General features: G+C 54.9%; 1 protein-coding gene across 2 annotated transcripts in view; it reads left to right on the plus strand.

Moving 5' to 3' along the window:
* The first annotated feature begins 369 nt into the window (after window positions 1-369).
* The window catches only part of SLC6A1 (solute carrier family 6 member 1), a 39,968-nt gene continuing 17,058 nt past the window's right edge, over window positions 370-23,279 (plus strand). The window contains exon 1 of one of the 2 annotated variants that reach the window (XM_025272163.3): window positions 370-535. The gene's annotated coding sequence lies outside the window, so the exon portion shown is untranslated. Of the gene's footprint in view, window positions 536-18,654; window positions 20,140-23,279 lie in introns of those variants that run through there. The other variant, XM_044933636.2, reaches the window with a different exon arrangement.

A 23,279-nucleotide genomic window follows, 5' to 3' on the forward strand; every position in this document is an offset into this window, starting at 1 on the left:
AGGGCCGAACCAGGCAAGACACCACCAGACTGAAGGGGAAGGAAGAAGGAGCGTGAGGCGGGCGGGGGAGAGGGGAGCGGGCGAGGCGGATGGGGCGGGGCAGAGAAGAGAGAAGAAAAGGAGAGGACGTGGGGCGTGGGGGTGGAAACAGGGGAGATGGGGAGAGAGGAACGGGAAGCGGGAAAAGGGAGAGGGGAGGCGAGGAGTGGAAGGAAGGGGGCGGGATGAAGGGGCCGGAGGGCGGAGCGGCGCGGCCGGCGAGGCGGCGCCCCTCCCCGGGCTGGGCGGGCTCCCGCGCCCCGGCCCCGCCCCCGCCCACAGCGCTCCCCGCCCCTCTCCTCGCCGCGTCCCTGCGCCCGCCCTCGGAAGACCTAGCGCGCGGCGAGGTTGCGGGCGAGAAGCGCGGAGCGGAGGAACGGAGGAGCCCGGGAGCGCAGCGCGGCCCGAGCCGGGAGCGGCCCCGCGCCCGGAGCTCACCGGAGCGGCCGAGCTGCCCGCGCAGCGCCCGCCGCGGGCAGCGCAGCCCCGGCCGCAGGTAGGAGAGGGGCGGCCGGCGTCGGGGCGCCGAGTCCGGGACAGCCGGACGGCGAGGCCGGGCGCCCAGAGCTACTGCTGCGGGCCGGGCGGGATGGGGTCGGGCTCGCCGAGTTTCCACACCCCCGCGCCTCGCCCGGCCTCGGGCCCACAGGAAGGAGCCCGAGGCGCCGCTCCGACAGTCGACGCGCACCCGGGCCATCCCTCTGGGATGCGCGAGGGGTCCGGGGGAGCACGCACGAGGGTCACCAAAATCTCCGGCTTTTTTCCAAGGGGTCGCGGGCCCCTTGCCCCACCCCCACCCCCAGCTGACTCTGATTTCTGCTGGAGCCGTCGAAGCGCCCCGTTCACCCTCCAGGGGACGGCGGTAGACCCGGGAAAGAATGATAGCGTTTGGCGAGCCGTGCGCCACTTCGTGTGGGGTCAGCTGCGCCGAGGTCGAGCTGGGCCCCTCTTCTGTTCCCTCCGGACTCCGGGAACCAGGCGACTGGGGAATGGGACACTTCCTTTCTGTCTTCGGCAGTTTAAGCTCTCAAGAAACGTTGGCTAGAAAGCACACCGCAGCTTGGGCTTGAGCTGAGCGCACAGAAGTCCGAGCCGCGCTCTCCGAGCAGTGTAGGATTGGGGGAAGGGGGGCGTCCCTGAGGTTTGAAGACTGTGTCTGTCTTCTTGCCTTACATTCTGACATTTATTTTCTGGACACTGGAAAAAGAGGAGACCCTGCCACCCCCCGGGACAATGACCAGCAGGTCTCCATGGGGGGTCCTCTTGTACCCACATGTCCCCATGGCTGGCATCTACAGATGCTGTGCTCTAGCTTAGCTTGCTTTTCGGCTAAGGAACCCAGACCCAGCAGCCCCACACGGAGGCTCTGAGCTGATCTCCTCTCCAAACAGACGTGAATCCCCGGGGAGAAAATTAGGGTTTTAAAAGCCCAGTTATAATGCCCAGTGTCTACCTGATGTGGGGCTGGAGCTCTCTGTCCTGTCCCAGGAAGCTCAGCCTCCTCTTCATGAAGAACTGGGGAGGGGGCACTGAATAAAATGGCTCCTGAGCTTTGGTGACACCCCCAAATCAGAGACTCTGTCAGGCTAAGTGAGCTGACTCCGGTCAATCCTCATGGGTGTTCGGTGAGAGAGGGGGGTGTTGGGTGTTGGATATGGCCTAGATTCTCTCGTTGGGAACTTTGGAGGAAATGCATTCATAAGATAGCGTGAAATGCAGTACCCCAACTCTGAAATTCCAGAACAAAGGATGTCAGTGGGAACCGCAGGTGTGTGTCCTCTGCCTCTTGGCTGTCTGAGTGAAGGGTCGACCCAGCCCCTGCCCTCGCCCTGGCAGAGCAGCCCCAGACTCCCCACCCCAAAGGCAGAGGAGGCTGCAGGTCCCTGGACAAGTGAGAGGGACCTTTTCCCAGGGTGATGGGGCAAAATGGCTGAGCCTCCCTTGAGCCTCAGGAAGAAACTGTTAGGCAGGCTGCAAACAAAGAAACCGCTCTCTACCCAGCCAAGCGCTGGCTCAATGGCCAGTCCTTAGAGGACGAACCGTGAGTCCCCAGCAGCGGCAGGAAACCCAGCTTGTCTGGCAGGGCATCTGTAGCGTGGTGCGAGCCTTGAGAATTACAGGAGAGAGGCGGCAGCTGCAGGGGGGAAGCGGGAACCGTCTCTGCTGACACTCTGCCTGTTCAGTCCCGGCTGGAGGCTCGGTGAGAAGCAGGGCCCCCTAGGATCTCACGATGGGGCTGGCAGGGGGCTTCTAGAGGCCAAGGAGGAGGAAATGCGGAGGGTCAAGACAAGGAAGGAGCAGGTCCCTCAAAGCTGAAAGAAGCACAATTGCTCCGTCTGTCCCTGGTTCTCACGTGCATGGCAACCTGGAGCTCCAAATGCTGTGAGTGTGTTTACCAGTCGCCCAGGACGTTGCAGGCGCTCAGTAAGGATCTTAGAATAAAGCCAGCACGGATGGAAGGTGAAGACAGTGTGAGCATGGACCTCCCTGTATCATTGAGCAGGAAGGCTATGAAATATAGCCTCTGAGACCACAGCCAGGAACGAACCCGGGAAGAATGGGCTTTGAGCAGGGCTGCGGCCTCTTTCCACCGGTGACCTTGGGCAAGTTCTCGTCTGTGTGGGGAGGTGGGGACCGAGTATTGAAAGCTGCCGGGTCCCCAGCTTGTGATTCCTGCAGTGACCTTGTGCAGCAGGCACTGTTCTAACCCCCCAGTTCAGAGGTGAGGAACCTGCGGGACAGAAAGGGAACGTGACTTGCCCAAGGTCACACAGCCAGGAGGAGGCAGGGCAGAGGTTTGAATCCCACTCTTCTTCTCACCTCCAGGCCAATGCTTTGTCCCGTTGATAGGTCTCTGGGCCTTGCTTTCACCTCCACAAGGCAAGGTGGTGGGGCGATGGTCAGGATGACTGACAGTGAGGCCCCTCCGGGCCACCATCCAAGCAGTGGCTGCTCCCCTGCCTTCCCAGCATATGCTGAGAGCAGCTTTCAGTAAAGCACAGCATCAGGCGGCTTCTTGCCTGCACATAAAGATGCTGTTCCCGCACTTGGCTGTGAGCTCAGTAGCTGAGATGTCCCAAGTCACTTGGAATTTAGAAATGTCTTCTGTCCCTTGCGGTGTGTGGATCACAAGCCAAGCATCAACCCCAGTTGATTAATCCTTGCGCCTGCTGCCTCCAGCCCCCCAGCATCCCAAAGTCCACCCTCTTTGTCTTGAGAGCGGGAGGGTGGTACCCAAGCCCCTCCGTGTCACCTGGCCTGAAGCCGGCCTAGCACTTCTTCCCTTTGATCACCTGAGCCCTCTAGCCCAGCCAGGGCTCCAACACCAAACCCAGCCAGAGGCTCTTAATCACCTGAGCCCCAGGTGGGGACAGAGAAGTGTGTGCTGCCCTTTGCCTGTGTCAGGACTGCCCCTTCCATTCAGCCAGGCCAAGCTGCTTGAACGGCGGGCAGAGCACGCCTGCCATGATGAAAGCAACTGCAAAGAGCCCCTGCAAGTCCCCCCCGGCCCCCAGCAAGAACATCTGATGCTCAGCCGCTGCTCTGTGGCAATCCCGGCGCCAGCTCCCCAAGTGAGCCCAGGACCGGGTGGGCTGGAGGGGCGCACTTGGTGCCTCCCATTCTCTGGAAGGTGGTGGGAAAGGGCATGGTACTTGAGGAAATGCCTGGAAGCCCCATGTGGACCCCAGGATAGGGCTTCCCGGGAAATGTGCCTTTGTGGGCCTTACGAACATCCAACATCTTTACTCTGAGCTCACCTGAGGGCCTCCGGAGCAGAGGTAGAGATGGAATGAGCGGGGAGCCGGCTAATAGCGGAGACAGGGTTGCCTGGCACGGACCGTAGGTGTGAACACAAGCTGTGATATTTCAGCACAGACTTGGATTCAGTCATAAACAGGAGAAAAAAAGAAACTCCACGAAATGCGGTTCCAGTGATAATCTCATCAATAAACAGTCACGGCTAAGAGTTAGTGATATGCCAGGGGGCTGTGCTGTGTGCCTTCCTGATAGAACTGTGTCTCGTTTCCACAAAACCCCATGAGCTCCATAGTGGAATTGTCCCTGGACCGAATGAGGAAACTGAGACGGAGAGAGGTAAAGGCACCAGCTGCAAGACCACTGGGCTAGGAGCTGGCCCGGGAGCCCAGGTGCAGCCACGTGGTACTGACGCCCCTGCCACAGAGAAGGCCCTGACCCTGACCGCGTGGCCAGGACCGTGACACCCTGCTTAAGGAGCTGCCCATTAGGAAGCACCTTGCAGTTCATCCCATCAATTGAGCTTTGCCCCAGCTCAGGAAGCTGGTAGTGTGATTGCTGCTCTTTGCTAGCTGGGGAGGTTGAGGTACAGAGAGATGAATTTGTACCCAAGGTCCTTTGGCTGCTAAGTGGCAGAACTGGGGTTCATGCCCAGGTGCCCCCGTAATATACAGCATATTTTTGACCTGTGCTTCAGATTCACTTAAAACTGGTGTTGATATCGTGCACCCAGCCACATTGCCCTGACTCTCAGGTGCTCCCCCCAACCCCAACTTGTCACCACCCTCTCGCTGCTCTGGAAGTCCCCGGGAGCAGCTGAGGAAGCCGTCAGCTCTGTTTACCGTGATCTGACATGACACCAAAGAGGCATGCGATTTGATGCGAGCTGCCTGCAGCGAATGGCCTTCTATTTTTACCTTTCTTACAAATTGGAAATTACAAGGAGGCCAGGTCTTGCGGAGCGATTGGCTGGAGCCCTGTGCAGGCAGGGGGGTGTGCAGCTAGGTGGAACTGGCCACATTAGGGTGCCAGGGGCCCTCCTGGCTGCAGAAGGGGGTCCCCAGCTTCTGGGGCCTGATGGCATCATGGCAGGCAGGCCGGGCTGGAGGGTGCACGAGTTAGTGGCTGCTTCGGACAGTGATCTGCAGCTCTGCCCACCTGTCAGCTGCATGGTGTCTGCAAGATCGGTGTCGCCTGCCAGCTCTGGAGACAACTGCGTTCTGGCCAGAGGGACATTCAAGGTCAGAAATGCCCCGAAAGACACTGACAGCAGGTTGCTTTCATGGCCTTATTGTTTGGTGAGGAGGTTCTGTGCAGGGAGAAGGCAGTGGCCACAAGGAGGGTGAATAATGACATTTGGTGTCAGTATTGCGGTCTTCTGGAACTTAGTCCTGAGAGCAGTTCATCAGTCAGTCATCAGAACAACACTTCACAGTGTACAAAAAGAAAAAAAACTCTCTTGTAGTTGTTCTTTCTCTTGCTCCTGTCTGAACTATTCCAGGGGAAGAAAATATGGTCCCTGACAGAGTCCTCTGTCCAACAAAAAGAGGCATTTTCTGTAAGTGACTTCTCAGAAAGCCCTTATCGGAATGACCTTGACTCAAATGCAGCCTCTTTGCACACATGTGAAATACGCACACACTTAATGCTTACACAGACGTGCATGACGTGCTTTCTGTTGAAGTTTGCACTAGCTGGGAGCTCCAGGTGAAAGTAATATTATTATCGTTTCCATTGTTACCTATCTCCACTGTTTGGATGGGGAAATGGGCTCAGCAAGCCCTGCACACCCTGAGCCTGACCTCTGGTTTCCCAGTTGAGGGGAGTCACCTTTCCTAAGCCCAAATCCCAGTTCATCAGGGAGCCCCTTGGAAGGAACCTCTGTGGGAGGCAGGTCACAGCACTGGGGTCGAGCCTGCCAGACAGCGTGGAAAGGCACGGTGTGAGGTTTTGGAGGAAAGAGCCGCAGATCCTGTTCTTGCCTGCCCTGAGCTCTGGCCCGCCGCTGACATGTCATCCATTGTATCCAGTTGGGGTCTGAAGTGGACTTGTTTGGCCGGGGCGCCTGAGCAGTGGCAGTGCCTGGGGACAAGAAGGATGCTTGCTCTCCGGTGCACGAGCACAGCAGTGCTCATCTACACGGATTTGAGCTCCGGGGGCCCTGTGAGATCATCCAGAAGGATCTGAGGGCCTTGGTAGCCTGGAAAGTTGTGGGCAGGTGTTTGCATGTGATTCTCAGGGTGGTTTGGAACCTGCCATGTGGCTCAGAGTTATGCCCGACCAAGAGGGAAGGGAAGGGGTGCGTAGGGGATGGAAACCACTTGCCCTGGACATTACCCACTTCCCCTCTTCCCTCTGACTGCTGCCCACGCTGAAGGTTGTGGAATAGGATGAGGTCTGGGGGAGGCCGGGGGAACTTGGGGGTTTGACATGTCCCCTGGCCGCGTGGCCAGCCCGACCCTGACCAGCGAGGCTGGAGCACTTCCCAGGCATCGAGTGTGGCCCACCCGAGGTGGTGAGAACAGTGCCAGGGGACCAGCGGTGCCGTCCCCATCGGCCGGAGGACGACCCCAAGGTCGATGGAGGTGGGGTTGCTACTCCCGAGTTACACTGCAGAGTTCAAGCCTAGGTCTTGCTGGTGCCAGCCCCCTGTGCCTTCCCATGCCATCTGCTGCCTCTGGGGAGCACCCAGGTGGGATCGTTGTGGGGGAACCCTGCACAAAAGTGACTGCGGCCAGAGGCAGCCGCTTCCCACGTGCTGTGTGCTCCCCATCCTGCGTCCGGCCCTCATGGCCACCTGAGCCTCGCGCCTCTCAGCGCTCCTGTTGGCTGTCTCCAGAGCTTGTGGTCAGGGACCCACCTATGGTTTTTGTACATGGGCTTGGGGGTGGGGAAGAAGTAGTCTTCCTGAAGGAATCTGAATGCACTTGCTGTATTGCACGGACACTCTTTTAACAGGTTGGCTCTGCACCGTGTCACCAATTCATCAGATGCAGAGGACCCCCAGTTTTGAGCTCTGACTTTTGACACAGGCACCGAGCCCAGTATTTTATAAACCATGTTCCGGGATCTTCAGTAGGTGACCGAGCCCAGGGCGCTCTCCTGGTTGCCCAGGTTGCTCCATCCTGCTGACGGAGACCCGAGGCCTGGGCTTGTAGACCCCAGGAAGTGGTGGGGAGTGCCACCTCCCATGTGGGCTGCCTGGGAGCCTGAGGAATGGTGGGCTGGGTCCTTCCCCAATCTGGTCCTCCCCCTTTCTCTGTCCATAAAGCCAAGGGCTTTGGACTGGATGTGTCGATCGGCCGCTCCATGCGCCCGGTGCCAGCTCTCCGAGCGGGGAAAGGCAGGCCACATGCCTCACTTCTCCTCCATTTCCCCCATGACAGCCTCCCCGAGACTAATGACGGAATATAAGGGCCCTTTCTCCAAACGGCAGCGAGTGCCACTGATGACAGCAGATGCAGCGCTGTTAATTGTGCCGCGGGCATTAAATGGAACCGCCAGCCCCAGAGGAGTTAAATAGCGCCGCTGGGCTGGCAGCGGCTGTGCCTGAAAGCAGTGCCATCAGCCTGTGCCAAGGCAGAGCCGCCCCCTCCCCAGCCCTGGAGCCAGCCAGGAGTCACAAAGCCCCCCTCCCCAGCATGGGGTCCGCAGCGGCTCCTTGGAGCTGAGATGTTGGTGGCTGCTCTGGGAGATTTTCTTTAGAGACCTTTGGGGAGGGGGGTGGTCAGAGGCCGATGTGGGCCAACAACAGGACCAAATAAAGCTTTGAGCACCTACTGTGTGCTAGGCCCTACTGTGGGTCATGCAGATAAGCCAGGAGTAGAAACACCGTGTCTTCTGAGGTCTGCGGTGCCCCACGTAGTCAGGGACGCAGAGCAAGTACTTAGTTCTTGCTTTTGCTTGTTTCTGTGACTGCTTGAGGGGGAGCCAGAGGCTGCACAGGTGGGGGCCGGAGCTGGCCCGTCATGGGCTGAATGGGGTAGAAGGGCAAGGCAGGGGGACTGGCTTGCTTCCTGGGCACCGCCAGCCTAGCCTTTCCAGGAGCTGGGCTTCTTACTTGCTGGTGCTCATGGGCTCCTTTGCCTCAGTTTGTACATCTGCAAATTGGGTTTGGGGTTTCTTCCCACGTGGCTCAGTGGTAAAGAACCCACCTGCCAATTCAGGAGACGTGGGTTCAGTCCCTGGCTTGGGAAAGTCCTCTGGAGGAGGGCATGGCAACCCACTCCGATATTCTTGCCTGGAAAACCCCATGGATAGAGGAGCCTGATGAGCTACAGGCCATGGAGTCCCAGAAGAGTTGGACATGACTTAGAGACTAAACAGCAACACATCGGGCACAGTGAGGGCTGTGATGACTGCAGGCAAGCCTGTCTCTGAAAGAACCCTAGCCCTGACCGTGGCAGGTCAAGAGATTGCAGAAATGTCTGAAAAGTGGCATTGCAGAGGCAGCAGGAGAGGGTCTGATCACCAAAGGCCGCTTCTGATTCTTCCTGTGGATTGAAAGTGTCACTCGAACCTTCAGACCTCCCCAGTCACTCTAGTTCCCTGCCTCCTGCTTCTTGGACCTTGAAATCAGCCTCTCAGGTTATTCTAGGCCAGGGAAAGTCATAAAAGCCACTAATTTCAGATACCTCTGTTATAGGGTAAACTGAGGCCTAAAGCAGCGGGGTCCAAGGCCCACAGGTGCTAGGACCCAGAGTTCCTAACCCCTAACCCAGTGCTGCTTCTCCTGCCCCAAGCCCAGCGCCGCTGTTGAAAAATTATTAAATAGAGTTGGTGGAAGGACTCTGGTTGCCATGACAACGGAGCCTGTGTCCTCGGGAGATAATGGCGTTGCACAAGGCAGAATGATGTGTGTTGAATGCTGATTCGGGAGCCGCTCGAGCGAGCGATGGAGTGAGTGGAGGGGACCGTGTCTAGAGCTTGAGCTTCCCCAGAAAAGAGGCTGGGGGTGGGGGGTGGGGATAGCTGCAGGGAAACTGGCTTTGTCTGGAAGCATCCTTGAGGCAGCCTCACAGGACGGGGTAATTTCCTTCATTTGTGGAGGTGCAGAGTGAGGTGCAGAGGGGTGAAGTGACTTCACCAGGTCACACACCTGTGCATGAGGTGGAGCTGGGCTTCAAAACTCCGGTGCCTGCAGGGAGTCTGGGCTATGGAGGCCCTGGGAGGGGTACAGCCAAGGGGAGGGCAGTGGGTGAGCTGGGGACAGAGTGTACTCAGAGTACCTAGACCTCTCTAGAGACTGTTGAGGAGAATCTGAAACACGGAGCTTCTGATGGGCTGGGAGCAACAATTCCAGCCCGAGAGCAATGGGAAACAGTAAGTCCAAAACCCACCCTTGCGCTTCCTAGCTGTGTGACCCTGAGCAAGTCACCTTACCTCTCTGAGCCTCCATGTCCTCACCTGCAAAATGGGGATACGAACAGATCAACCTCACACGATTGTTATGAGACCAAATAGGGTGGGTAGACAGAGCACCAGTCCCCACTGCTGAGCATCAGCCAAAGGGAAGAGGCTAGACAGGTGTGTTCTCAACTGTATATGGGCTTGTAAGATACGGTGTAGGAAGAGTACGTGTAGATGGTAGGAAGAGTGAAATTGGCCCAAACGAGTACAAGAGCAGTAAATAATGGGGATCTTCATTGCAGGCTTAGTGAATGTCACCAGGACAAACCCACAGCTTCCATCATTAAAAACACACATAAGGACTCTGTGTTTGGAGGGCATGATTGGTGTGTACCTCGCTGTAAATGTACCGAGCCTGGAAACCTGGGTGCACACCAGGCTGGGGGAGTCATGTCTGTCGTGTGCCGCTCTCCAAGTGAGCCCGTGGAAAATAAACACTCTCACCCACGCTCTTCATCTCTCCATCCCGAACAGCTGGGGCAGTATACTCCCTTCCCTACTTGGGGGTCGGGGAGCATGGGGTTAACACCCCGAGGAACCCCAAAGTACATCATTTGCATGCTGGCAAAGAGGGGAGGCGAGCTGCAGACAGCCCCACTCCATTTAGGAAGCAGAAAGGGAGTGCTGGCCTCGGGGTTTGGCTGTTTCAAAAGCACGGCGGAGAGCTAGGATCCTAATGACTTAGAGGCAAGCGACCATTTTGTTTGTTCCAGCTAACCTGTCTGAGCACATCCACCCCCAGAGAAGCAACCTGGTCCTGGATTCCCCGGAGAGGGTGGGTCGTCTGCTCCCTGCTGCTCCTGAGGCTGGATGGTGGGGTGTGTGCCAAGCAGTGAGCCCAAGCCCCCCACCCCCCCACCCCCAGACTCTGACTGTTCCATCCTCGGCAGGCGGGAGAGGGTTGGGAGATCCATTCCGTGGACGGATGAAGACAGTTGACATTTAAGGAGGTTTGAGCAGATGTGCTAATTGCAGGGATAGGTACCCATGTCCACTTGGGGACCGTGTTTAGTGAGCGGTTCGCTCTGAGAATGTGATGTGGTCGGCATTGACAGTGGCTTCACCATTCCTTTTTATCAACTGCCTGTGGGTTAAGATAACTGTGGATCCTGCCTGGGACTTTTTTCCCATTTCTTGAAAAAACAAAAATAGTAGCCCTAATCAGTCGATTTATTATAATTTCTGCCAGGTAACAAGTATTTAGTACGTACCAGGCTCTGTGTGAACCACTTTTCGTAGTCTCCCCAGGTAATCCTCATAGTGGCCATAAAAGTAGACATTGTCACCTCGGTGTTTGAGAGGTTTCGCTTTCATGCAGCTTCTGAACTGAGACTGAAAACCAGGTTTTATCACCCTCAGGGCCAGTGCCCTTAAACACTGCACTATTCCATCCTGGCTCTTGACATAAACTTCTGAATACCCTTGACCTCCTGAGTGGAAGTTACTCATGAATTTCTTCATTGTTCCTGGGACTTAAGACCATTTTCTCAATAAAAATCTCATTTCCCCAAATGGGTGGTTTCTTCTCCCTACATGGGACTTTTTTTTCCTGACAGAAACGGGGGTGGGGTATTCATACGAGGAAGATTTCTTTAGAAAGCTTGGTGAATGAATCAAGAATAGATGCCTTGGCTAAAGTGAGCACTCGTTGGGAATCTTTCAAAAACAAAATTGGCTTTCTCTTGTAGGAAATACTTGAGACCCAGGAATCTGACCCTTAATTGACTGAAAATACACAGCCTCCTCATTCTTGAAAAATATCCTAAAGCAGTGTCTCTCCAGATTTTTAAAAATCCATCTGAGCTGTATTAAAAGAACAATAGGATTTGTTGTTTCCCAAATATAAACTCATAATGCTGACCTTGCTTTTTTAACCAGCCTCCCCCAAATTTTGCATATTTCTTAGGAAAGGGGCAACAGTGACCCCTCCTCAGACCACTTTGAGAAGGAGCTGTCTGGCATGACTAGACTGTGCCCTATATATTAGAATTGCAAACTCGAAGGCCATGGAGGGCTGGGTGGGTCAAAGAACTGAGTTAAGAGGTCAGGAGCAAGGTGACCGTTGTGGGGGGCCTTGTAATAAACTGGTACATACACACCTTCTCCCCGTCCCCAAAGCGCTCAACCAGACACACGTGTGGGCCTGTTTTGGCCCACGGGCAGGCGATCTGAGATCACTGGTGGTTCTTATGATGACTTTGTGTGATCTTAATCTAGTTTGTCTTCAGGACTTCTGCGCGTGCATCTCTAGAGCGGGGGGTGCTGAGAAAGTCTGCAGAGGTGTCCAGAGGAGGAAGCAGGGTCGCAGGTTGTGGACACTTGGTAAGGGAACCACGGAGCTGCCCACTGTCACCAAAGTCCCGTCCTGTGGCACGGGGTCAGCTCTCCATGTCAGCTGTGCATCTGCGGGGAACTGAAAACCATTTAGTTCCACCAGTCCCCGCATTATTGTGCTTTGCTTCTTCCCGAATCTGAGTTCTTAAAGGGCCTTCATCCTTATGCTCTTCAGAGTCCTTCAAGCACGTCTTGATCAGGAGGGAAGGGTCCTTTAACCCTTGGCTTTCTCAGCATGCCTTCCAAGGCAAAGAGCAGTGTGAAAAGAATGCCAGGCGGGTGTCTTGTCACTCTCTATTTCCTGATCCGAATCCATCCTTTCTGGCCAGGGGAGCAGGGGGTGCTTTTCAGAGGTGTCCCCTGGAGCAGAGCCTCCAGCATTCCCCACACCGGGTGGAGGAAGTGGGGCGGGGGGCATAGCGGGGGTGGGGCGATGAGAGACCCGGTGGTTCTCAGGGGTGCCTGGAGCCCACCCTGGCTCAGACAGTTAGGACAGCTGGAGGAAGCTGTGGGGAGGGAAGCCCCACGACCTGGTTGCAGTCTCAGCTTTTCAGCCACTTGCCTCCTTGGATTCTGCCCGGGTCTCTCAAACTTTGGCTTCCTCCCTCCTTTCCCTCTTCAGTGTCTTGGGCTTTGTGGGTGGCGCTAGTGGTAAGGAATCTGCCTGCCCTCCTGGTGATGGCAGGAGATGGAAGAGACTGCGGGTTCAGTCCCTGGGTCAGGAAGATCCCCTGGAGAAGGAAATGGCAACCCACACCAGTATTCTTGCCTGGAGAATCCCATAGACAGAGGAGCCTGGTGGGCTGCACTTCATGGGGCCTGCAAAGGGTCAGACACGAGTGAGCGACTGGACGTGCACACACAGGCCCCCTCCCTCCCTGGGGTCTCGGGCAGGTCCCGGGAGGTCACCAGAGCAGGGCAAAGAGGAAATCGGCAGTGCCCCTGGGTCTCCCTGCTCCCTTCCTTCCTTCCCTCTCCTCCCTTCTCTTCCTTCTGGCACCTTCTCCCTGTCCTGCTGCTGCTCTTCTCCAGTCTCTCTCTCTCCTTCTAAACCTCATCTTTGGTGTCTGAGGCTTTCCTTACAGGAAGCAATCAAGAACCTGCAAGGCTCACTGAGTGAGCGCATCTCTTCTGATCCTGTGACCTCATCTCTTCTGATCCTGTGACCTCACGGTGGACCCTGACCCTGCCCGGGCGGGAACACAGACCCTGCAGAAATCAGCAGAAACTCCCAGCTGGGCCGGTCCCTTGCTTTCTGGAGAGCCCGTTCTTCAAGCTCACCAGCACACCCGTGCTTTGGCAATGGGAGGGGCGCCACCTTCTCCACAGCCGATGTCTCTCCAGGACTTGTGATAGCAATGTCCGCATGGTGGGACTCAGGAGAGTGTGTGTGTGTGTGTGTGTGTGTGTGTGTGTGTCGGGCACTTCGTGAGCTGCCATGGTGGGGAGCAGAGCAACGTAAAGACCCAGGTCCCGTTGGTGCAGAGAGGACCAGTGGAGCTGGAGAGACAGGGTAGAAGGATCAGTTAACTCGTCAGGACAGAAGGCAGGTTGTGTAGAGGGACTGGGCCTTCCCCATCGCCCCCACCCCCAGTCCCAGCTCAGGCACTGTCCCTCCACCCCACCACATACTCAGCAGATGGGTTCTTGCCATGTCACCATCAGATCAAATCTCCCTTCTTTCAAAGGTCCCCAAGTGCCCCCCGCTCAGTGCTTGCTGTGGGGTTGCTGTTCAGTCACTCAGTCGTGTCCGACTCTGCCACCCCATGGGCTGCGGGCTTCCCTGTCCACTATCTCCTGGAGTTTGCTCAGACTCATGTCCATTGAGTTGGTGATGCCATCCAACTATCTCGTCCTTGCCTCCTTACTGTGGGGTGAGGGGGTTGGGGGAGAGGTTAAAAGCATGGGAATTGAGCAGATGGCTCCAGATCGTGGACTTGGGCAAGTCCTATCGCCGTCAGTCTCTGTGTCTGCGAGAATTAAAGACGAGCATCCGTGAGATGCATGAAGCTTGCTCAGTCATGTCTGCCTCTTTGCGACCCCATGGACAATACAGTCCATGGAATTCTCCAGGCCAGAATACTGGAGTGGGTAGCCTTTCCCTTCTCCAGACAACTTCCCAACCTGGAGATCGAACCCAGGTCTCCCACCTTGCAGTCAGATTCTTTACCAGCTGAGCCACAAGGGAAGCCCAAGAATACTGGAGTGGGTAGCCTATGCCGTCTCCAGTGGATCTTCCTGACCCAAGAATTGAACTGGGGTCTTCTGCATTGCAGGCAGATCCTTTACCAACTGAGCTCTCAGGGAAGCCCACTGAACTAAACCACCGGATAAACCTTCGGCATGATCGCTGTTCTTGCTCCAGGACGTGGCGCACCCCCTTCTCCTGCTTCAGAGCCCTTGACCGTAGCTGCCACCTCCCCAGCCAGGCTCCCTAAGGGACCCCAGATTCTCGCCAGCCAGACCAGGTCCCTCATTGTCTGTAAGCACATTTTGCCTTGTCCCCATCCGCTCCGCCTGGGGTGGACTAGAAGTGTTAGGCTTGGGGAGAGGAGCAAAGGTTCCAGTCCTGCTTCTCTCGCTGTGATTATAGAAAGAACGTCCCAGCCAGCCCTAATGCCATCGTCTCCTGGTTTCTTGCTGAATCCAGCCCCCGGCCGCAGCCGGGCGCCATCCCCCCTTCTTTGGGCTGTGGGAGAACTTCCCCGAGTAGATGTCGCTTATCCGCACGCCCAGCTGTCACCAGCGCTCGGTGGCGGCAGGACCCAGACTCCAGCTGGCGTCTGGATCGCTCTGCACCCAGCGTGGGACCCGGCTCCCTGGAGGTGCACCGTCGATCCAGGTTGGATTGGATTGAAAATTGCCTCGACAAAGCGAGGTGCACAGTCAGGCATTGCAAACAATTAGGGGCTCGAACAGATGTTAGCAGACTGTGGACCATGTGAGCGAGGCAGGCGGGCTGAGATGAGAAGCAGGATGAAGTCAGAAGGGTGCTCCGGGCCAGAGCCTGAGTCCTCTCCTCGTGCATGGAAGGAGACCAAAGCACAGAGAGGTAAAGGGCCTGGCTCGATACCACACAGCCCGTAGCATGCAGAGTGAGGATTCAGACCCGGGTCTGCAGACTCCAGAGCCTCAAGCTGACTGTGCGTCCTCCTCTCCCGGCCCCTAGAAAGGCCTGCTTTTCTGCGAGCACGGGCTGTGTCTGCAGGCAGAGGAGAGCTGGGGACTCCTACGGGGATTGCCGCCCCTGGGCCAGCTGCCTCCCAGGGGGCTCTCTTTAGAGCCCAGCTCGGGGGCCTACTGACAGCTGCTCAGCTGGATCCCACATGACCCTTGTTGGCTCCCAGGACACCTGCAGGGTTTGCCCGGTCTGACCATGGGGACCAGTTAGCCTTCACGGAGCCACACCTTGGGGAGGTAGAGTCCTCAGCCACTCTGGGCTCCTTGTCCTTAGGGGTTTGCTCTGGAGGGAATTACATTCTCTCCCATCCTAAATGTGGGCCTTGGCGGGGAGTTCTGCAGGCATGCAACTAGAGATAGCAGAGTGGGCTGGTTAAGGATATGGACACAGGAGACCAGCTGCCTGGGTTCCAGCCCTAGCCCCTCTAGTTCCTAGCTGGGAGACTTTCAGCAAGCCTCTTTCTCTCTCTGCCTTGGTTTACCCATCAGCAAAATGTAGGGGAGGGGTGACAGTAGCGAGTTATTGAGCTGGCTAGCATCTTATGGGAAAACTTGAACAAACTTTTTGACCAACCCAGTGCTCTCCATAAAGCGTTTAGAGCACACCCTGATGTGTTAAGTCCCCAGCTTACTTTCTTCTCATACTTCAAGCTCTTCTTTCTCCTTCCTTTGTTAACAAAAAGTTGGGGACTGTTTCCTGTGTGTATTCACAGACAGAAGAGCAGCATGACTTATTTCACCTTTGCGTGGATGGCATCACCGACTCAATGAGCATGCATTTGAGCAAGCTCCAGGAGTTGCTGACGGACAGGGAAGCCGGGCATGCTGCAGTCCACGGGGTTACAAGGAGTCAGACACGACCGAGCATCTGAACTAACTGATGGATTTAAGAAGCCTGCAACAGTGAAAACTGATCTTTTTCTCGCTCTGGTTGCTGGGGTGGGATGTCCTCTAACCTCGTAATTTCTGATTTGAGGGGCACCCTAGAAAACCAGACTTCCAGGCTCTCTGAGGCTGCAGGCAGGAGGGCTTGCACCTCAGTTTTCTTCCCTGTAGCACGCTGAGAGGCCAGGCAAACACTTCTTCACGCCAATACCTCTCTTCCTCCCGAGAGTGCACAGGCAGGCTTGGAAGGTCAGGGACCACGTCCATGCGCTTCAGAGCATTTCACACAGACCAGTGTCCAGGAGGCACCTGCCAAGTGAGCAGAGGGCCTGGGCTAAACCCTCTGTGACCTTGGCAGGTTATTTGACGTCTCTGAGCCTCAGAACCATCATCTGCAAAATGGAACTAATAATCATTTTAGCGTCACTGTATTACGGTTTGCTAGGCCGGGCCCAGGACTGGAAAATCTCAACCCAGTGGTCATCATGTATAAAGTAGTTACCATTGGCCCCATTTCCTGGTGAAGAAACAGACAGTTTGAGAAATTACATGGCTTACTTGAAAGTCAGCCTGGGATGTCGTGGAGGAGCGGCATTCAATACTGTGGAGAACAGCGCCTGGAACTGCAGACGGCCGCTCAGGGTTGTTGAGGCAGCCGAGGGGTTTGCACCAAGATGCGGACCTTCCTTCCTTCATCTCCGAAGTGAGAGTGTGCAGGGGGCTGAGATCTGGGGGCCGTGGGGTCTGTAAGGGCCACATGACTCCTGTGCTGTGTGACCTTGGACCAGCCCCCAGCCCTCTCTGGGCCTTTGTCTTCATCTCTAGACTGCTCCTGTAGATCAAGTCTGGATCAGGAAGGAGGCTGGCTGCCTTGGTCCCAGCCCCAAGCCCCACTTGGACTGAGTCCAAGGATGAGGGCCTAATATCTGGACTCGCAGGCATCCGTTTTACCAGGCAAAAGATTGACTTGTCACCCCCAGACTGGGCTCTGGTCTCTGGGGCCAAAGTCCTGAGGCTTGAGGGACCCTCTCCAGCTTTTCCATCACAGAAGCTTCTCCAGGGAGACTTCCCTGACTTGCAGGGTGATTCATAGCAAGGGCTGCCCACAGCACCCGCCTTTCACTGCCCAGTCCAGCCTCCCTCTACCCTTTCTGCACTGAGCATCAGCTATTAATTGGGCCACTTTTATATGATGGTTTTCGATTACAAAGCAAGCACTTCTGTGGCTATTCATCTCTCTGAATGGCAATCTAAGCTGCTCTGTATCGAGTACTTCCTGTGCGCCAGGCACTCTGCTTCCCTTAGACTCATCATATCTCACTTCAGAGTCAACACAGTGATCCTGTGAAATACAGGGGTCCAGGTTTGCAATAAGGAAACTGAGGCTCAAGCAAGGTAAACATCTAGCTCCTGGTCACCCAGGGATTTGAATCAAACTCCGTGAGATAATCAGGGTCACCCATAACCTACACCCTTGGAAGCTGCCCTGGGCACCTGAATCCCAGGGATACTTGTTAAAATGCAGCTTCTGGGATTCCCTGGTGGTCCAGTGGTTAAGAATTCACCTTGGAATGCAAGGGACATGAGTTCAATCCCTGGTCTGGGAGGATCCCACGTGTCTCGGAGCAACTAAGCCTGTTCACTGCAGCTAGAGAAAGCCCAAGTGCAGCATGGTTCATTTCAGTTCAGTCGCTCAGTCCTGCCTGACTCTTTGCGACCCCATGGATTGCCGCATGCCAGGCTTACCTGTCAATCGCCAACTCCCGGAGCTTGCTCAAACTCACGTCCATCGAGTCAGCACAGCCAGAAGTAAATAAATAAATAAAAATTTTTTTTTCTTTAATGCAGCTTCTGATTCCATGGGTCTGGAGCAGAGTCCAGGACTCTGCATTTCTAACAGTCTGCCCTCGGAGAAGCACACTTTGAGTAGCAAGTCTCTGAGTAGCTGAGCCATTTGAGTTGAGATGTGTCTACAGTAACTACCCCATGGTGGCAAGCCTCAGTTTACTCATCTGTCAAATGGGTGACATAGGCCTCAGCTTCTTGAGGTGAGGTGAGGACTGGCAGACCTAAGACCTGTGAGATAAGTGCCTGGCACGAAAGAGGTGTTCAGTAGATGCCGGCTCTCGTCCCTTCACTGGAACTGTTACGGGTCTGGGTGCACAACAGATGCCCAATAAAGCCTTGTGCAATGGACCGAGCCTAGCGTTTCTTCCTAAAAAGCAGAGAATAAACCATTATGTTTCCTGTTGGCATGCAGCCAAACCCAATATTAATTTTTTTCTTGAACCGCAGAGTTTCAGAAAGGAAGAAAAGCGAGTAGAGCAGCGAAGGCGGTCTGGAGCAAGCCTCTGTAATTTCTGTAATCACAGAACGGGAAGCAAAACAAAGCAGGGGTGCAAGCGCTCGCAGCATCATGGGAGGAAGTGGCCCCTCCCTGGCCTGTTGCTCCCCCTCCGCGCCCCTGCAGAGTGCCCCCCCTCTCCGGCTCCCAGTGGGTTCTGGGCCCAGCCCCGGCCCCAGACAATGGCAGCCTGAGACTCCGTCTTGGCCTTTCTGCCTCTGCCTAGGTCCCCACCCCACGCAGCCGCCCTGCCCATCCCTCTGATGTAGCAGCGGGGACAGAGGGGGATTGTCCCAGGCAGCTGCCATGTGCTCCCCTCCCCCCAGCCTGCCATCTGGCCCTGGCGTTGGACTGCTTACCGCCAAGCCTCCAGCAAGGCCTGGCGGCCGCGCCTCCAAAGTGAATCCCCCACCACTCCTCACCAGCTCTGGCCTCGCCTTGCAGCCAGGGTTCAAGTCACCATCATCCCTTGCCTGGACTCTCAGCTCTTAAGGAGCCTCCCCACATCCACCTTTGCTGCTCTGCAGCCTCTCCTGGGCAGCCAGAGAGGACTCCTAAATGTAAGTCAGACCAGCCCTGGTGCTATGTCCTCCACTTTCTCCCTTCCCCTTTACGATGGAATCTGAGTTTCTTACTGTGGTCGCTGAGACCTTGCATGATCTTGCCCCTGCCTGCCTCAAACTAGAACTGTCCCATCCTTGCCTGGACTCCCACCCCCCTGGCCTCCATGCTGGCTCTCAATCACGCCAAACTTATGCCTGCCTCGGGGCCTTTGCACTTACTCTTTCCTCTGCTTGAAATGCTGGATCCAGGACAATCACATCTCTGGCTCCTGATTCAAACTGGAAAAAAAATCTTTTTTGTTCAGGCTAAATAATAAAACAAGCCTCAGGGCCAGTTTTGACCCAGTTTGTCTGATCTAGAGCTTCCAAACGCAACATGTTTTCTTTTCCTTGCAAAGCATGCTTCCTGCTTGGTTTGGCCTCATTTATATCGATGGCTTTAAGACCTGGTCATAGAGCACGTCAAGGAAGCATGGAACACCGTGGGCACATCTTGAGCATCTTTCTGTCTCGAATCTCTTTCTCTAGCACCATCCCTCACAGAGCCTCCCGGAGGGAGTCTTCTTCTGTAATATGAACTGGATCCCCCTGTCACCCCATCCCACCCCTGAAGTCGGTCCCCCTAAGTTCCCTAGCCTGAGTTTTGAGGCCGTTCACAAGCTGACCTTCCTAGCTTCAAACCTCCCAACCTTTGTTTATGGATTTCCCTCTACTACGGATACCATTTCCCTCTTTTTGAGCCTAACGACCACATATACAGCCTTCAAAGCCCAGTTCAAATATCCCTTCGCCTGGGACACTTTCGCGGGCTGAATTAAGTCATTCCTTTAGGTCTGTCTGCTTCATATAGTCTTGCTGCACTGACACAGAGGATTAGGAAGAGCTGCAGCAGAGCTGTTTCTCTTTTGACGCCGTGACCTTGTGAAGGTCGCGGATCTTGTCTTATTAATCCTTGCCATCCGAGTGTCCAGCCCAGCTCCATGCACACATTAGGCCCTCAGTAAATACTTACACAAGAGAATCTATCTGCCGGTACCTATCAGTTCACTGATTCAAACTCTGGTGGCCCTGTGTAGCTCAGAATGCAAAACACTTGGAACAACAGTTCTCCAGTTCCACCACCAGTTCTTGGCACGTGCTCAGTAAATGCTTGAATGAATGGATGAAGGCATGCAGGAGTAGGTGATGAATACTGAGGACTTGTTGCTTGTGGTCTCACATTAACTGTACCCTTTTGAATGCTGCCTTGCTGGAGTCCAGTTAATGACAGAGCTGGAGGAATACGTAGCTGGATTCTTGGTCTGCAGAACATTGCCACCTGGTGAGGAAGAGCTGGGAGACACATGTCTTGGCAACATGCCTCAGATCCAGAGACCATGAGGCCTGTCCTTCCACCGGCCCCACCAGCAGATAAAAGAGGAGGAGGGAAGAGACCTGCGGAGCCATCCTCCAGAAGCCCTGGAGCTGCAGAGCACGGGCGCTTCTTTCAGGAAAGACGAGGTGACAGCGGTGGAAAGGTTGCTTCTGCTTCAGAGAGCGTTCATCTTGTTGAAACACGGGTTCCCTTGCAGTAAACAGGCACGTGCCCGTGCTTTCTGTGTGCTGTTCTTTGTGACGGGGAGGTGACAGGTGAGCCAGCTGGGTCAGGAATTAAAGTTCTCCGAGCAGCAGGGCATGAATACTGAGGGGGTTTCCTGGAACAGCTCTGGGTTATTAGCACAGGGTCCCGGCTTTCTCATGAGTGTGTGTGCTCAGTTGTCTTGCGACCCCGTGGACTGTAGCCCACCGGGCTCCTCTGTCCATGGGATTTCCGAAGGCAAGAATACTGGACTGAGTTGGCACTCCCTTCTCCAGGGGATCTTCCCAACCCGGGGATTGAACCCATGTCTCCTGCATTGCAGGCTGATCCTTTACCACTGGGCCACCTGGGAGTCCTTTTTTCACCAGTGGGGAACTTTTATTGTTTTCCTCCCATCTGTAAGATGTCCTGAATTCTTTTTTTTTCTCACCAGGTTTTATTTACTACAGAATAAGATTTTTTTTTTTTATTAACCAAACATTCAAAGCTACCATTGCTGGCTTCTGATTGGCCCAAGGTGATCAGCTAGACCACTCTGAGCTGGTATAAAAACAGCCCAAAGCAAAGGGCTTGACATTTTTATTAACTAGTATTCCCCACGGCAACTAAAGGTTGATGTCCATCCAGCTTCTGAAAATGCTTTAAGTCGCTCCAGGGCCTGAATAATAAGCTCTCAATAAATGTTAGCTGCTATTCTTATTACTGCTATTATTGTTATATCATGATCATCATCTTTGTGGCCTTCTGGGAAGCAGAGAACACGAGATTAAGAGCCACGATCCGTACACGGATGGGAGCAATCACAGTGCTAATGGCCGAGGTTCCCTTTACCCTCACTGTGAGCCAGGCGCACGTTCCCATGCTTTGCAGGCACGTCTCATTTCATCTTCCCCACAACCCTGGCAGAGAAGATTTTCCCCTCGGTTTACCAAAGAGGACAAAAGAGGTGACATAGTTTGCCCAAGGTACGTGTTGCAGGGATCCCTACAGTCTGTCTGAGTTAGCCCCAGGCTGGTCCTTGCAAGGTGGGCCTTCTAGTGTGACTCTGCGAAAAAAAGCATCAGTTGTATTAATTCCTGCTTTATTACGTGCTTGATCCTGGAAGACTCCACATTTGGTGATGTGGCTTCTCACAGGGAAGTTACAGACATTGGGCTGAATCTCAGTACTCTCCCCAGTTCTGGAAGTTGCATGGACGTCTTCCTCATGAAGAGGTCTTCGGAGCAGCTGCTGTCCTTGATCCTCCCAGGCTTGGCACGAGAAGGTCTTCAGTATACTCGTGGAGGAGACGACGGACTAAACCTGGAGAACTGGAGCGTGCCTCGCCCAGCCCTGAATGGTTCTCTTGGAGGATGTACACAGTCACCCACTCTGTTCATCACATCCTGCCATCTTTCCGTCTGTCTCCCCAGATGGAGTCAGACAATCCTGTGGCCCAGTGCATGCATCAGTTCCCAAAGCCCAGTAGATTTTGGAGTTTGGTTGGAGTTGAGTCTCTGATAACCAACAAGGAAACCCAGAGTGGAGGCCTGAAGCTGGTGTTCCCATGGGACACAGAGGGTGTGTGCAGAAATTTCAGGATTAGAGCAGGAACCGAGGAGCCAAGGTAAGCAGAAGCGGGGGATTTATTCTACAACCATGAAAGTATTAGTTGCTCAGCCTCCTGTCTGACTCTACCACCCCCATGGACTACAGCCCGCCAGACTTTTCCGTCCATGGGATTCTCCAGGCAAGAATACTACAGTGGGTTGCCATTCCCTTCTCCAGGAGATCTTCTCGACCCAGGGTTTGAACCCAGGTCTCCTGTATTACAGGCAGATTCTGTACCATCTGAGCCACGAGGGAAGCCCCATTACAACCGTGTAGATGCTTTATAAACTCTTAAGAGCAGTAGCCCATCTTAAGGACGCCTGAAACTGCAGAATAGAATGCCTTGAAGACCATTTGTCTTTTGATCTCTGATTTCCTCCTGGCTCAGCAAACCATCTCTCTCTGCTGCTCCAAGGACAAGGTGGGCAAAGATGGCTGCCTCAGAGTTCCCAAGTGGAGGGGGAGACTGCCTTCTTCCTCCAATTGCCAGGGAGGGAGCCTTGATTGATTGGTAGGATCAGGTGACTAGCCCTGGTGCAAAGTGGTTGGATCGTTTTTGAACAAATATGGAGGCTGGTACCTACAAGGTCAAATTGTGGAGACAGTTAAGGGCATCGTTGTCTTTTAACAGTTAATGGTTGACGCTTCCTCCCCCAAAGAGGGTTGGCTTCAGCCTCTCCCCACTTGCCTGAGGCTTCTCTGTCCCCTGGACTTGCTGGTAGACCCCAGAATCAGCTGCCTCCGGCCAGTCCTGATGTTTAGGGGGCAGTCACCCCGGGCTGAGACTAAAGCTCCCCGTGACATTGCTCTGCTCAGGCCGGGGTCTTAGACGGGCACCAGAAACTGGCCTTGAGAACGAGAAGCAGGGCTGGCGGTCAAGTGTGGCTTACTGGAAGGTGGTCTGGTGCTCCGTGAACTCTGAGAAGAGACACTGGTGTTTGGTAACCGGGGATGGCATGTGAGGGGGGGAGGGGGGCCCTTGTGGGTGGGGGGGGTGGTGCAGCGAGCTGAGGGGAGGGGTGGCTGGGATAGGGCCAGGCCCATACTGCACATTGCTTTGGCCCCGCTCCTGCACCCGGGAGCCCACTGACCAGTGCCCATGTGCTCCTTCTGCTCTGAGGGTTCCATAAGTTTATTCTGGTGTTTTATTTTTTCAAACGTGGAACGTTATAAAAACCTAGGAAGGCATGAAGAAGAAACCAGAGCTCAGAAACTACACAATGTGAATATCTTATGGTATATCCTTCTGGTATTTTAGGTTTGTTTTTTTTTTTTCTTTAATGAACAGTTTTGGGGGGGCGTGGCAAACATAGGGTCACACTAAATGAACTGTCTGGAAACCTACTTTCCTCGCTCTGCCATGTTCTTAACGTGACCTGTGATGACATCTCTACACATGTGGACGGAGGACACAGAAAAATAGCCACTTCGTTTGGTTCCCTGAGGGACCCGGGGGAGCTGGGGCCCCTCTATGGGTTTCTCTTTTCCTTCTGATAAAATTATGGAACGTCTTCCTCGCCTCGCCTGTGTGCTCACCCCCCACCGTGGTCCCAGGGGCAGCAAGCCCGCTCCTGCATGTTCCCAGCACCTAGGGGGCCAG

Source organism: Bubalus bubalis, chromosome 21 (genome assembly GCF_019923935.1).
Source record: "Bubalus bubalis isolate 160015118507 breed Murrah chromosome 21, NDDB_SH_1, whole genome shotgun sequence".
Lineage (NCBI taxonomy): Eukaryota > Metazoa > Chordata > Mammalia > Artiodactyla > Bovidae > Bubalus > Bubalus bubalis.